The following is a 14595-nucleotide window of genomic DNA, read 5'->3' on the forward strand; positions in this document are numbered from 1 at the left end:
CTATGATGATATCTCCCTTCCGAGAACGGGTCTTCTATCTAAATTCTTTTAGGGAGGTAAGGAGAAGGTCAAAGTTTCTTCTTGAGTCATTTTTCAGACCTTGATAGTTTCAAAATGACCTACATGTCGAAGAGACTTTGGGGAGGGCAGATTGTCCACCCCCTACAGCTCCTTCATGCCCTGCTCATCAGTAGATGCTAGTGAGTCTCCAGCCTTCAGACAAGAAGCAAACACTGGTCTCTCTGTTCAACAGCTCTAAACTGTAAGAACATATGTCCAGAGAGTCCGTGCAAAATCAAAAGGCAGGATGTCTTGTTTAAAAATTACTAAGAACATTCAGGCAGCTACCACAGAGTATTAAACCAAGTTTCCTCTGAGTGCTGGGCCCTGTGTGACTGTACTGGTAGCAACTGATTACATGAGCCCTTCCAGCACCTCACTTTCTGTACTAAAAGCTCCTCCAATTACTTGTTCTAAGAACAGCCCTTCACATGCTTTTTTCCAACTCTTTTGTTATATATCTCAGTGAAAAACTGGCTCAGTGTCTCCTAAACTTGAAGTTTATCTGAGAACATCAAATTAAGAACTAAATTTTCTTTGAATTTGGATGGTGGGAATTAGTCAAACTTGCATAAGAGTGCACAGTATCTTGGGTATGTTTTAAATACTTGCTGATTGTTGTTCTTCAGTTGCTAAGTCATGTCTGACTTTTTGTGACCCCATGGACTGCAGGCAGCATGCCAGACTTCCCTGACTTTCACTATATCCCAGAGTTTGCACCAGTCCATATCCATCGAGTCAGTAATGCTCTCTAACAATCTCATCCTCTGCCACTCTCTTCTCCTTTTACCTTCAATCTTTCCCAGCATCAGGGTCTTTTTCAATGAGTCTGCTCTTTCCATTAGGTGGCTTATGTATTAGAGCTTCAGCTACAGTATCAGGCTTCCCAATGCATATTCAGGCCTGATTTCCTTTAGGATTGACTGGTTGGATCTCCTTGAAGTCCAAGGGACTCTCTAGAGTCTTCTCCAGCACTTGATGATTAGTTTTTATTATTTGATAAGCCACACTTTCTCCATACTCCCTGACTACCATTACAATCTCAGGGAAAAGAAGAGGAGGGCATATGCCATCTCAATAAGTAGTACAATATTAGGGGAACAACCCTGCCTTTAGCCAAAACAAAAAGAAGGGGACAACCTATCTTTTCTAGTGCAATAGTTCTGGGACTAAAATGGATATAGAAGGATGGGCACAGTCACATGCACATTCTGATTTTCCCTTTCCAGTTTTCTCTGGAGAGACTCTTGTCCTGCTCTCTGTCTGGGACTCCTAAGCATGACTGCTGCATATGGCAACCCTACGTATCCTAGTACGTGCTGCGATTCATGGGGTCACAAAGAATCGGATACAACTGAGCAACTGAACTGACTGACTGACGTATCCTAGTACAGTTAAGAGAGAGTACAGAGGTAAGATGGAGAGATAGTCCAGTTTTATATACCTTGTCAAACATGGCTTTGAGGTGGTATGCACTTGAAGACTCAGGGAACCTTTTGTGGGGCCAACTGATGAGTGTGTATATGTAGGCTAAGCCTTGTGCCAGACAGATGACATGAAAGAGACTCAGAGGGATTTGTGGAGGCCACAAGAGAATAGAAAAGGTTAAATAAGCAAGGTGGGGGTCATTAGGCCCTGACCAAGACAGAAAGGTCAAGAGTTGACTATCCTCAGAAGTCACTGGTGGATGGCAACAAAAGAAGAGGAAAAGTTATTTTTCCTCTACCCTTCAAAGTTCTTGTCTGAAAGCCCTATAATAAGATAGGGCTAATATAACAGATTAATAAGAGAAAATAAAATAGAAGCTTATGAACACACATACCTCATATATACATGGAAATTCCCAGGGGAAAATGAGTAACTTCCTGAGCTAGCTCAAACCACCAGCTTACATACTTTTATTTTCAGTGGAAGACAGATAAAAGAAAAGGTATGGCAAGGTCACTTATGGGGAAATGACCATGGAAAGTATGGCAAACAAGAATAAGGTCTGTTATACAGATTTAAGTCTGCACATTCTCCACTGATAAGATTCTCTTATGATTTAGAGTCATCCTTCTCTTCTTAATACAACAAAGGAGATGCCCATACAGATGGAGATTTCCTTTGCACGTGTAAATATCCTGTACAAAAGGATAACTTTTGTTTTCAGGGATTCTTTGGTATCTACTCTTTCTCAAAATAATTGGCTCAAAATAACTCCTATGCTGAAGAGGTCTGTATATTTTGAGATGGCATACTCTGCTACCCTTCATAACAATATCCCATGTACTAAAGCTACAACTCCACAGAAAAATGTGGGTACAGCTAGACGTACATCTCATGAATAGCACCAATTAGACAGTCAACTTCTGCTGCTTCTACAAGCCCATATAATCTTCTTCCCCAGGAATTCAGATGCTGTTTTTGCAGAGAAGGGATTCAGAATTTGAAATACAGCATTTTGCCTAAAGAACCTGAGGTATTCAAAAGAGATGCATTAGTGTGGCCGTGACAGAAAGCTAAAATTTAAATAGGGTCAATGCTGAAATAAACAGACACTCATTTAAGCCAGCACAGGGGATACTCCTAATAAGCCTCAGTGAAAAAGTATGTTTGAGCAAAGAACTAAGCAAGCTGAGGAACTGAGACATGAAAATAAGTATGGGAGGAATATTCCAAGGAGAGAGAAGAGTAAGTACAAAGGCCCAAGGTGGGGAAAAATAACTGAAAAGGTCCAGAAAGAGCAAGGACACCAGGGAAACTAGAGTGGCCTGAAGGGAGGGGGTGAAAAATAAGAGCTAAGATCATAGCAACAACAGAGGAATCAGCTCTTTTTAACTTTGGGGCCATTACAAGGACACTGGTTTCAATGCTAAGTAAGAGTACATCATGGGAAATGCCAGGTTGGATGAAGCACAAGCTGGAATCAAGATTGCTGGGAGAAATATCAATATCAGATATGCAGATGACACCACCCTTATGGCAGAAAGTGAAGAAAAGCTAAAGAGCCTCTTGATCAAAGTGAAAGAAGAGAGTGAAAAAGTTGGCTTAAAGCTCAACATTCAGAAAACGAAGATCATGGCATCCAGTCCCATCAATTCATTGCATATAGATGGGGAAACAATGGAAACAGTGAGAGATTTTATTTTAGGGGGTTCCAAAATCACTGCAGGTGGTGCCTATAGCCATGATATTAAAAGACACTTGCCCCTTGGAAGAAAAGTTATGACCAACCTAGACAGCATATTAAAAAGCAGAGACTACTTCACCGACAAACATCTGTCTAGTCAAAGCTATGGTTTTTCCAGTAGTCATGTATGGATGTGAGAGTTGGACTATAAAGAAAGCTGATTCCCCAAGAATCAATGCTTTTGAAATGTGATATTGGAGAAGACTCTTGAGAGTCCCTTAGACTGCAAGGAGATCCAACCAGTTTATCCTAAAGGAAATCAGTCCTGAATATTCATTGGAAGGACTGATGGTGAAGCTGAAACTCCAACACTTTGGCCACCTAATGCTAAGAACTGACTTGCTGGAAAAGACCCTGATGCTGGGAAAGATTGAAGGCAGAAGGAGAAGGGGATGACAGAGGATGAGATGGTTGGATGGCATCACCAACTCAATGGACATGAGTTTGAGTAAGCTCCGGGAGTTGGTGATGGACAGGGAAGCCTGGCGTGCTGCAGTCCATGGGGTTGCAAAGACTCGGACACGACTGAGCAACTGAAGTGAACTGAAGAAGGAAGCACTTTAGATGGACGGACTATAGGAGTGATATAATCTGACTTCTAAGATGATCATTTTAGACTGTAAGAATTAAACAAGAAAGAGGCAAAGAGATTGTTTAGGAAGGTACTGTGACAATCCAAATGAGAGATGGTGGAGGCTTGAATCAGGATAGTTAGGGTGGAGAAGTAAGAACTTTAATTTGGGACATTTTTACCTTGAGGTACTGATTATGTATTCAGGTCGAATCTGGACCTTCAGCTTTTAGATGGTACATATTTGAAGCTACCTGACTGGGTGAGCTCATCAAAGCAGTGAATGTAAAGGGAGAAAATAAAGTTAATCTAAGGATTAAGCCCTGAAGTAATTCTCTACTTAGAGGCTAGAGAGAAGAAAAAATAAGAAAAAAAAAAATGCTATCCAGCAAAGTGGAAAGCAAGCCAAGTAAGTCCTGCTGTTGTGGAAACCAAGTAAAGAAAGACTTTCAAGGGGGAGGGAGATAGTATGATGCCAAACCATACTGATAGGTCTAATATGATGAAGACCATGAATTGATGGGATTTGGCTACAAAGAAGTCATAGGTGAATTTACCAAGATCAGTTTTGCTGCAGTGATGGAGGTGACTGATTGGATGGAATTCAGGAAGAAGTGGAGGATAACTGGAAAAGGCAAATATACACCACTCAAAATATTTTGCTGTAAAAAGTAGGGAAATGAGGAAATAGTCAATTAGGTATGTGGAGTCAAGCGTTTCGTTTTTATCTTCATGACTAGAGAAATGGCAACATATTGTACATTGATGAGAATATCGCCAAAAATGAAAAAGGTGGAGAGAATTGCTGGACAGTGTAAGAGGAGAGGACAGATACTATGCAAGTAGAGGAGTTAGCCATAAAGAGATGCTCAGACAGGAAGCAGGCAAGTCCTGACATGCTCATAAACTCTCACGAGATATGAAAGGGATTACAAACACTGTCATTTTAGTAATGAAATTGAAGAACATTATTAGAGATTTCCAAAAGCCAAGGAGGCAATGAAGCAAAGGGGTTTTAAAGCACAGACTAAGTCAAAAGAATGAGTCCCGCTCTACCATTCTAGACTCAGGCTTCTTTATTGTGAGAACTAAGTGTGATACTTAGCTAATCACAGTGTTACAGAGCTTAGTTGCGGTTACTCAGCACCATCCATGCCCTCTCTTTCTTGGCTCATGTTTTTCCATAATTCCTAGCTTTGGTTGCAAACAGGTATGGCTACGTGACTGAGCTCTGTACGTGTGAAAATGGGCAGAGTGATAAAGATCAGTTCCAGGCCTGGCCCCCTCTAACCTCTGTAACCTTCTTCGTCTCTTTTGCTTCCCTCATCATTCTGTCAGCAAGTGATGCAATGGAGGATTCTGAGGCCCTAGAAGATGGCAGAGGCCTTAACCGGAATGAGAATGGATCCCTTCTGATTTGGTATGAGCAAGAAACAAGCCTGAATTACATTAAGGCACTAAGATTCTTGGCTTGTTGATTAGAGGTGCAAGAATTAATTAGCTAATACAATGAGTCCTTAATAAATGTTAAGTATCAATATTAATGTGGTTAGCCCCAGACCACAGTGTTAATTGATGACAGAGGTCAGCAAATATTCAGGTTTTTAAGTCCCTAATGCTCTTATATGCTACGCACGAAATGATCTAATTTTTGTCCACTGTACATAAGCCATTATCCCTTTCAGAGCATAAATCCTATCAGCTAGAAAAGGGAGAAGAGAGTTAGATCTTGTCAGAACTCCCTCTATAAGCCATCTTATAATTACCTTAAGCAGCAAACTCTGTTGCTTTGGCTTTCTCCTTTTAAGTTGAAATGTAACCAAAAATAAATAATTGAGATTATGTATCACTGAATAAATCAGATTATGAGTATCTGATCTACTGATGCAGAATACCTCATACGCTACGGTTTATATCACAACTAGGTCACAAGAGAAAACACTCCCAGCTACCATCTCTAAACTTTATGTGGACAGACACTGGTTGACATTTTTCAATTAGAAATATGATAATTGCTATGCTAGAACTTGCTTAATTCAAAATGAATCCAATTTTCTTTCTTATACCTTTCCACTTGTTTAATTGGAACATAACATTAGGAAAAAACTCTTTAATATTCAAGAAGTATATCTCAAATAGCATCATGTCATGAATATTCCCCACTGTAAAGTCATATTTCTGCTTTGACCTTGTTGTCATTGTTTTGTTATATAAATTATTCAGCCTGGTAGGTCTCACAGATTAAATACTCTAGAAATAAATTAAAACGCATCCCGGTAGTTTAAAAATGTCAAGGAAGTCTTTTTTTCTCTGAATACTTCCTGCCAAATGGGGTAACTCCACAAAATAGGCAAGATGATTTGTTTAGAGATCAAATTGCCAAGTGAAATAAGCATCTCTCTTCAAAAAAAACACAAAAACTTATAACTCATATCTCATTGTTGAATTCAGTCAGGCATAAGCAGCTTGCCCACTGACATGTGGAAGAGAGAAACCAACACTCCTTGTCCTGCCCAACACCACAGGCTTTTTATAGTCAGGACATGCAGGCTTAAAGAAGACATATTTTCCTCAGAAGAAGCCTGCTGGAGCTTTCTTTGCCCATAGAAGAGAGGTACCAGGAAGACAAGAGCTTTCCAGAAATATAATGGACTGCTGCGCCATGGGTCCTGTCACCGGAAGTTCTCACCTAGCAGCGGGACGCCCAATCATAGCAGAAAAGAAAGAGTCCTTTAATTGAATCAAAGGCTCATTCAGTCATTACTTCAAGAAACTTCTATTAAGCAACTAATCTGAGGATAAGCACTAAGAATTCAATAATAAAAAGGCAATATCCCTTAAGAAGCTACTGGCACTCCCATAAAATTTTGACTATGCCAGGAGCTGTTCTGAGTAAGTCTGAGCGTTACAGATATTAACCCATCTAATTCTAACACCACCTCTGTGAAGGTAGCCTTCTCATCACACTTATTTTATCGACGGTAAACTGAGATCCAGAAACTTGGCCAAGTTCATGGAGGACAAATGAGAATGGGCTGGAACACAGGCATCCTGACTCCGGGTTCATGCTCCATCGCCTGTGTGCACTTCCTTATGCTCTGAGGCCCAGAATCCACCAGGAGAGAGCACCTGAGACCACCACAGTTTCACACTCACAAGGGCAAGAGTAAAGGCATGTACAGAGTACAGGGACATACCTGTCCTCAGGAATTCCCAGACTGCTTTCAAATCTTTATGCCTTATTTTTAAATAGACAAGCTGAGTGCAACAGAGAGAGAACAGAGTTAACTTTAGAGTTATGCAATTTATTCCAAATTTGGGAGATAGTATTGTTCATATATGGGCTTCCCTGGTGGCTTAGGGGTAGAGAACCCACCTGCCAATGAGGAAGACACGGGTTCAATCCCTGGGTCAGGAAGAGCCCCTGGAGAAGGAAATGCCAACCCACCCAAGTACCCTTGCCTGGGAAGTCCCATGGACAGAGGACCCTGGTGGGCTACAGCCCCTGGGGTCCCTAGAGAGTCAGCCATGACTGACTGGCAACAGCAACGATTGCTCTTTTGTGCAGCAGAGCCCATACCCTTGTGAAGAAGGTTACCTAGCCTTCCCACCTCATAACACCAGCCTTTCACCTTGCAGAAGTGCTCTGCAGCGCTAAAGTCCTCTGTGAACTCTGTTGCTATGTCTAGTCAGGCCCCTTTCCACTAAAATCAGGAGAAATAGGTTCGTGAGGCCATGAGTTCAGGATTTTTTAAAAAAAAATTTAAATAGTTAATTTAAGCTCTTAGAGTCATTTTGACATTAAAATGAATTAACTTCAAGACCATTATGATCAGCCATATAGGAAACAATATATCAGATTCTCTAACAAATCAATTCCCCTTAAATACAGTTGATTCTGAGGTTCTTTTCATTGTCAGCCTACCTGCAAAAGGTATAAATGCTAAAGCCTGTCCAATGAGGCTTCAGTAAATATCCCTAATATATTCACATTCCATCTTTCTCTTTTCCAAGGCTGTCACCTATTCTGCTAAAAATTTATCTGCATTACTCAATTCTCTCAAAAGTTCACTCCTCCTTAAAGATGGCTGCGAGTAGTGATTCAGAGATACAGGCAACAAGTTTGTTGGTCTTTTTGCTTCACAAATAAACCTCTCCACTTAGGAATAATAATTACCATGGTAACCCTAACAGCTTAGGAATCATTCAAGCAAGCAGTTTCTAGGGAGAAAAAAATCTCGCCATTTCTGACGTTCCTTTAACCCTTCAAGATTCAGTGTCCATTTTCCCATGGCAGGGTCAATTTGATTTAACTTTTTAAATCAAAATAGATACAACATCTTTTCAATGGAGGCATCAGGAGGAGATGGACAGAAACAGAAATACTATTTTTAATAGTAACCTGATCACATTTAAAGAAGTATAAGCCAAAAATGGCATTTGAAATGACATTTGCCTCCCACATAGGGACACTTGCACATCTCAGCTCTGAGATGAGGGTCTAAGTGATACATGGCACTGTTGGTCTGCAGTCAGTGCGGAGACTGTACCTCAAGCCCTTCAACCTCCTCTTCTTTTCCTTGTGGAGCATAAAACTCAGATTATCAGGAAATGAACAATCCAGGTAGCATAATTTAGCTGTAATTGCACCTCTGGACTGGAAGTTGAGGCTAGACCAGGGTCACACGACTTCTCTGTGTGCTTTTTTCCTCTTCCCTTTGCTTAATACGGCATTTTGCCAGCAGAGCCAATGGAACCCTGAAAATGTGCTGCACGTGCAGTGTAATAGGAGCAAATGCATACCTCCCAGCAAAGCACAATTCCTACTGAACTAACACCAAACTGGATTTATACAACCACACTAGAATAATGGACCCTCAGCTAATCTCATGGACTATGCACAAAATCTTAAAAATATCATATACTCTCTAGCATTGCTTATTAGTGGTTAGAGAAGAAGGAATTCTCAATCTGAATCCCTCTCCAGTAAAAACTGCATTCTGTCAGTTCATTTGAAAAGCCAATTAGAGCACTATCAGAGGAAGAAATGGAAAATTATACTGTCCACATACAAGTACGTTCATCTTTCTCTGAGAAAACCTAAGCTTGATTCGTGAGCGTCCTTCATTAATATCTCAGAATATATTTTTTCTCATTTATTTTACTCCATTGTTTGCAATTTCATTATATAATTTAAATTGCATTGTCTCTGAACAGTATAGTTCATCTGGTGAATTTGTCTTGTCAGTAAGCTTACTTCTTTGTGTGTGTCTATTAACATTTTAATAAAAGTTTCACTAGTAGGCAAGTCAGCAGTACTTTCAGAGAATTATCAATATTTCGTACATGCTCTTTATGACAATGAAGATGGAGAACAGGAAAGTAAAAGATGGGGGATACAATAAGCACAATTTTCTAACAAAGATTTGATGATGATTAACATTATTATTATTATTATTTTATGAGCATTTCCTTCTTCAAGGTAACCTCTCCAGAAAAAAAAGAAAATGTATTAAGAGGAACAGCCAGGCAATTTTTCCCTCACAACCCCTTTATCTTCCCATCAACTCTTGATGCACATACAGTGCAATGAGCCTCTGAAAATAACGGTTTGTGGCCTTGGTAACTGAAGGCAAGAGGCAATATAACCATTGCCGAATCTCATGATGGGAATGAAATAAACTTCTGTCACTGCATTTTATCTCTTTCCCAATCCTTTCTCACCTTCAAATCATTCTTCATTTTCAGCCTTTAGCATTACACTTCATTATTTCTTCTTTCCAAAAATGTTGCACCAAGGTCTACAGCCAGAGGAAGAGCTTCAAGTAGACTAAACAAGATTCTTTTCAAAACTGCTTTAGGCAGTTTTTGAGTCCTCCTGGTTCGGATCTTGGAAGCTTACATGACACTGAATTCATGACACCAAGCCAGACAGTTTTAATTTTCACGTTGAGATAAAGACAGTGTAATAACATCACCTTCTCCAAATGACCTGAAAGTCCCTGAGATTGGCATCCAATCCTCCTTATTGTCATTTCCTAGTCCTCCCCTACCCTCTCATAACATGTTTTTCTTTATTCATAAATATTATTATCTCTGCTATCTTGATTGTAGGGAACTAAAGTGATTTCAAAGTCTCAAGAAAAGCTGGATGTCTTTTCAGCGTCTCCAGCAGCCCTCAATTGTAGAAGTACCAAGGAAGTTTATGCTTTCAGATCTCTTTTCCTTCTCTCTGCCAGAGTGCCTAAACTTCCAAGTTAGAGGCCATTTTGGGGTATGATAGTTTTATATATATATATTTATTTATTTATTTATTTATTTATATTTTTAACAGTAAGGCTTTCTCTCTTAAAATGTAACTGACTCAGGGAGGAAAAAGGCATTACGTTAGTTATCTATAATGGTCTAGGTAAATTCCTGCATTTGAACTCATTATCTTCCCCTGGCATGTAGCTTAAGTAGAGTATCAAGGGAAGAGTATTTATTATTAGTAAAAATTAATAAGGCTATTGTGCCTATTTCAGAGCACTGAACGTTCTCAGGGGAAAACATTGTTAGGGGGGAAACCTCCATGAGAACTATAGAGGGATTATGGAGACAATTTTGCAGGCAAAAAGAAAAAAGACCCAGGATGGACATGAGATGGAGATGAAACTAAAGCAGCTCAGTTCCTCTTTTTATTACCCAGGAGCATGGGGGTACACCAGGACACTACAAAAAGCCCCTGTGGACATACCCTTCAACTAAACCTTCTATCCTGGGACCTGTAAATCCTCTATCCTAATTATCACATTGCTTAAATGATTTCCCAGTTATTAGAACTATAAGAGTTATTGTTAGATCTTCCTGGTGGCTCAGGTGGTAAAGTGCCTGCCTGCAAAGTGGGAGACCCGGGTTCGATTCCTGGGTCGGGAAGATCCCCTGGAGAAGGAAATGGCAATCCACTCCAGCACTCTTGCCTGGAAAATCCCATGGTCGGAGGAGCCTGGTAGGCTATAGTCCATGGAGTCACAAAGAGTCAGACATGACTGAGCGACTACACTTTCACTTTCACTTTCAAGGAACATATATAAATACTTACAATATACATCTGTAAATATATATGCAAATACATATAATAAGTGCACCATCAGACTGACATTGACATGGGGCTCTTATTGACTGTTTTCTTTTGCCTTCACCTGACTGGCTTCCCCCTAAGTTAGAGGCTATATTATTCCAAAGTCTTCTGCATCCAAAAATAAAAGTCAATAATCATACTCAGATTATTTATCTGAGTACAAATAATTATATATTATAATCATACTCAGCTTGTGTCATGAAGGGATGAAGAAAGTACAAGTGAAGAGAGTGATGCAACATTATACCAGAGTACAGTCTATTCTTAAGATAGATGAAAACATGTATTCAAATAAAACTGAAGAAAAATGAATTGAGAAAAGAAAAAATGGGAAACTATGTGAGGGGCATATACAGGCTCTTCATACTATCTTTGCATCTTTTCTGTAAATCTATAATTATTTAAAAATAAAATTTTACTAAAAGAACAGAAGGGGAAAAAAAAGATAAAAACAAGATGTAGAGTAGAAGAAAGAAAAGGAGAAAGAGAAAGACCATAATATTAAGACTGGGTGATGAGTAAGGAGAGACAGCTAACTTCTTTAAAGAGTTCTCACTCTCTCCAGGCACTGAAGTAGGCACCTTCTTTGTTGTTGTTCATTAATTCTGACATCATTCTTATGAGGCAGATATTATTATTCTCATTTTAAGATGAAGCATGTTATGACTTTAGAGGATAAAACTGTATCAAGATCACACAGACAGGAAGCAATCCAGCTAGAATTTGATTCACTGTGTCCTAGATTCTAATTCTAAATCTTCTAATATAACATTGTATATCAATTATACAATAAAAATAAAATATTTTAAAAAGAACTCTGAACTTTTCCTCAGGTCCACTTTCACTTCTTAATGTTCCCTGCAGTCTTTGCCTTTGCTAGACAACTATTTGATAGACAGGTATCCAATCAAACCTTCCTCTGATTCAGCTGATGTTATTTTTTTCCTTCGGCATAAGATAAGCTGTCCTTGTGAAACACCCAGGTCTGTGTTTAACTTTGTAAGGCAAGGAGTTCAAGGAAAACCCAGCTGAGGTACCCAACCCTCAGTGCTGTGATAGTTGCATTTTATATCAAATAGTCTTCTAATATTCTCTTTGACAAGTAGAATCCACACTCCCTCCTGTTAAATTCTTAATGGCTTCCCTTGTGGTTGGCTTCTGGTTCTGATTTCATCATAATTTAGACTCCTTAGTTTATGTCAGTAAAATTGTCTAGAATAACATCACGGCCCTTGACTAGAAGCCCTTGATGTATCCAGGAAACAAGGTGTATGCTCATGTAAGAGTATCACTGTCTCTCTTGCTTGTTCATTTTTATTTCTCCCTCTCCCTGGCTGTTTTTGCTTTTATTTTTTTTCCCTCTTTTTTCCCCCCATTCTGCTTGTAATGTTTCTATTGCTTCTTAAAACACACTTGAAAAGAATCCATAATGGATTCATGTTATTTTGGGGGAGATATTCCAAAAGGATGTATCTGATCTCAAAATCTTGAGTTGCAATTTAGTGATGCATTTTATTATAGATTTGTGCGTTGTTGTTCTATAAATGTTAAGTTATCTCAACCTCTGGGAAAGAGGGAAAATATTCAGCACCACACACCATACCTTTTCCTTCTGGTGCTTTAAGTAGTTTTTTGGTTTGTTTTATATATATTTTAATGCTTGAAGGAGTCTGCTCAGACAATGACTTATTTCAATTTAAGTATACAAATTCCTCCAGTTTTCATAAAAAGCGTCCATATTTGGGAGTGACCTTCTATAAAATACAGCACAGGAATTCTTCATTTCTCTCAACATTCTCTCAAAGGCTGAAGTTATTTTAACAGGAAAGATTTTATTCTTCAGATATCCTGGTAACTACTGGAGTTGATGCAGGATACTCAAAAAATCTGTTCCTCTAAAACACAGATTAACAGTGCTCTTCTCAGGCTCAATATGTCTAAACCGATAATGTCATACTCTGAGACAAAACAAAAAACATAAAATTAATGTATAATTTGCCCTTGCTTCTTTCCACCAGTCTGTCTGTAATAGGCATATTTGCCCTACAAGGTCCCTCACATATAGTTTGCCACCAAATTTCATGTTCTGGAGTCCTCTTTGATAGCAAGTTTAGACGGGTGCAAGACAAGGCCATCATTAATCAGTCTCATACACAGGGTGACCATACAGCTGGTCCTCTAAATCAGGATATTTTTGACAGTGAAATTATAAGCTATTAATAATATATATTAGGAAAACTTGTACAAACTAACATTGTCCTAGGTTAGGTTGAGATGTAATGTCATTTTGTTCTCTGGTATAATTATTAATAGCATCTTCTTTCACTCTCAAAGTGTCACCATTTGAAGCAAGAGATTAAATTAGTGGTTCTCAAGCTTTTTGGTCTCAACTACCTAACTGTATTAAAAATTACTTAGGACCCACTCAAAATAGCTTCTGTTTATGTGGACTATATCTTTCAACATTTACATGATTAAAACCGAGCCATTTAAAAAAATCTGTATTTATTAATTTACTTAGAAAGAAAAATAAATGCATTATATGCTTATATAGATAGTTTTACAAACTCTACTTTCCAAAATCAATTAGGGAGAAGGTGCATTGTTTACATTTTTGGGAATCTCTTTAATGTCTGGCCTAACAGAAGACAGCTGGATTCTCAGAGTTGCTTCAAGATTCAACCTGTTGTAATATCACATGTTATATAGCTTCTGGAACTCTCATGAGAAATAAGAGTTAAAAAAAAAAAAGATCTTGGTATTATTATGAAAATAATTTTGTCCTTGCAGACTCCCTGTTTACACTTTGAGAACTGCTGGATTATGTCATCTCTTTACTTTTAGGCAGGAGAAAGCTGCTTCACAGAGCTTCCTAAAACTGGCAAAACCACACATGCCTTTTTTCTTGTTTTCTCAGCCTAGGATACAAGCCCCATTAGTCTTCAGTTACTCACTTTCTACCGTCTATGTTTTCACTTTAATGTAGTTTCCTGCAGAAAGTCTCCCCTGATCTCTGAGACTAGGCTAGAATCTCTGCTAAATAGTTTTGAAGGAATAGTGTGCTTTCTTCCTCCAAGTATTTACTGTCATTTCACATCGCTGCTGATGGAAATAACTGTCTACTTCACAGACTGTGACTTCCCTGGTGGCTCAGACGGTAAAGCGCCCATCTACAATGCGGGAGACCTGGGTTCGATCCCTGGGTCGGGAAGATCCCCTGGAGAAGGAAATGGCAATCCACTCCAGTACTATTGCCTGGAAAATGCCATGGACAGAGGAGCCTGGTAGGCTACAGTCCATGGGGTCGCAAAGAGTCAGACACGACTGAGACGGCTGGGTCTCTGTCCTTCTCAATACAGTGCCTTAGGCTACCTGGGCATCCTGACCTCTCTCCATCCTTCTCAGTGCTGTGCTCCTTCCACCAGAATAGTGCTTGACACAGAATAATAGCTTAATGAATATTTCATGTTCAAATTACTTGCTGAATGAACCAATTAAGGGTATGCCTAACATTCATATCCTAAAAGCCAGAGCATCCATTTGTGACTGGGCAGAGATGAGGTCACTGCCTGCGACAGAAGAAAACTAAATGTCTGTATTTCAATAATTAATTGATTAATTAAAAACCCTTAAATTTCTGACATAAATCTCATAAGTTTGGCATAAGTTTTA

This window comes from Ovis aries, chromosome 18, assembly GCF_016772045.2.
Source record: "Ovis aries strain OAR_USU_Benz2616 breed Rambouillet chromosome 18, ARS-UI_Ramb_v3.0, whole genome shotgun sequence".
NCBI classification, from domain to species: domain Eukaryota; kingdom Metazoa; phylum Chordata; class Mammalia; order Artiodactyla; family Bovidae; genus Ovis; species Ovis aries.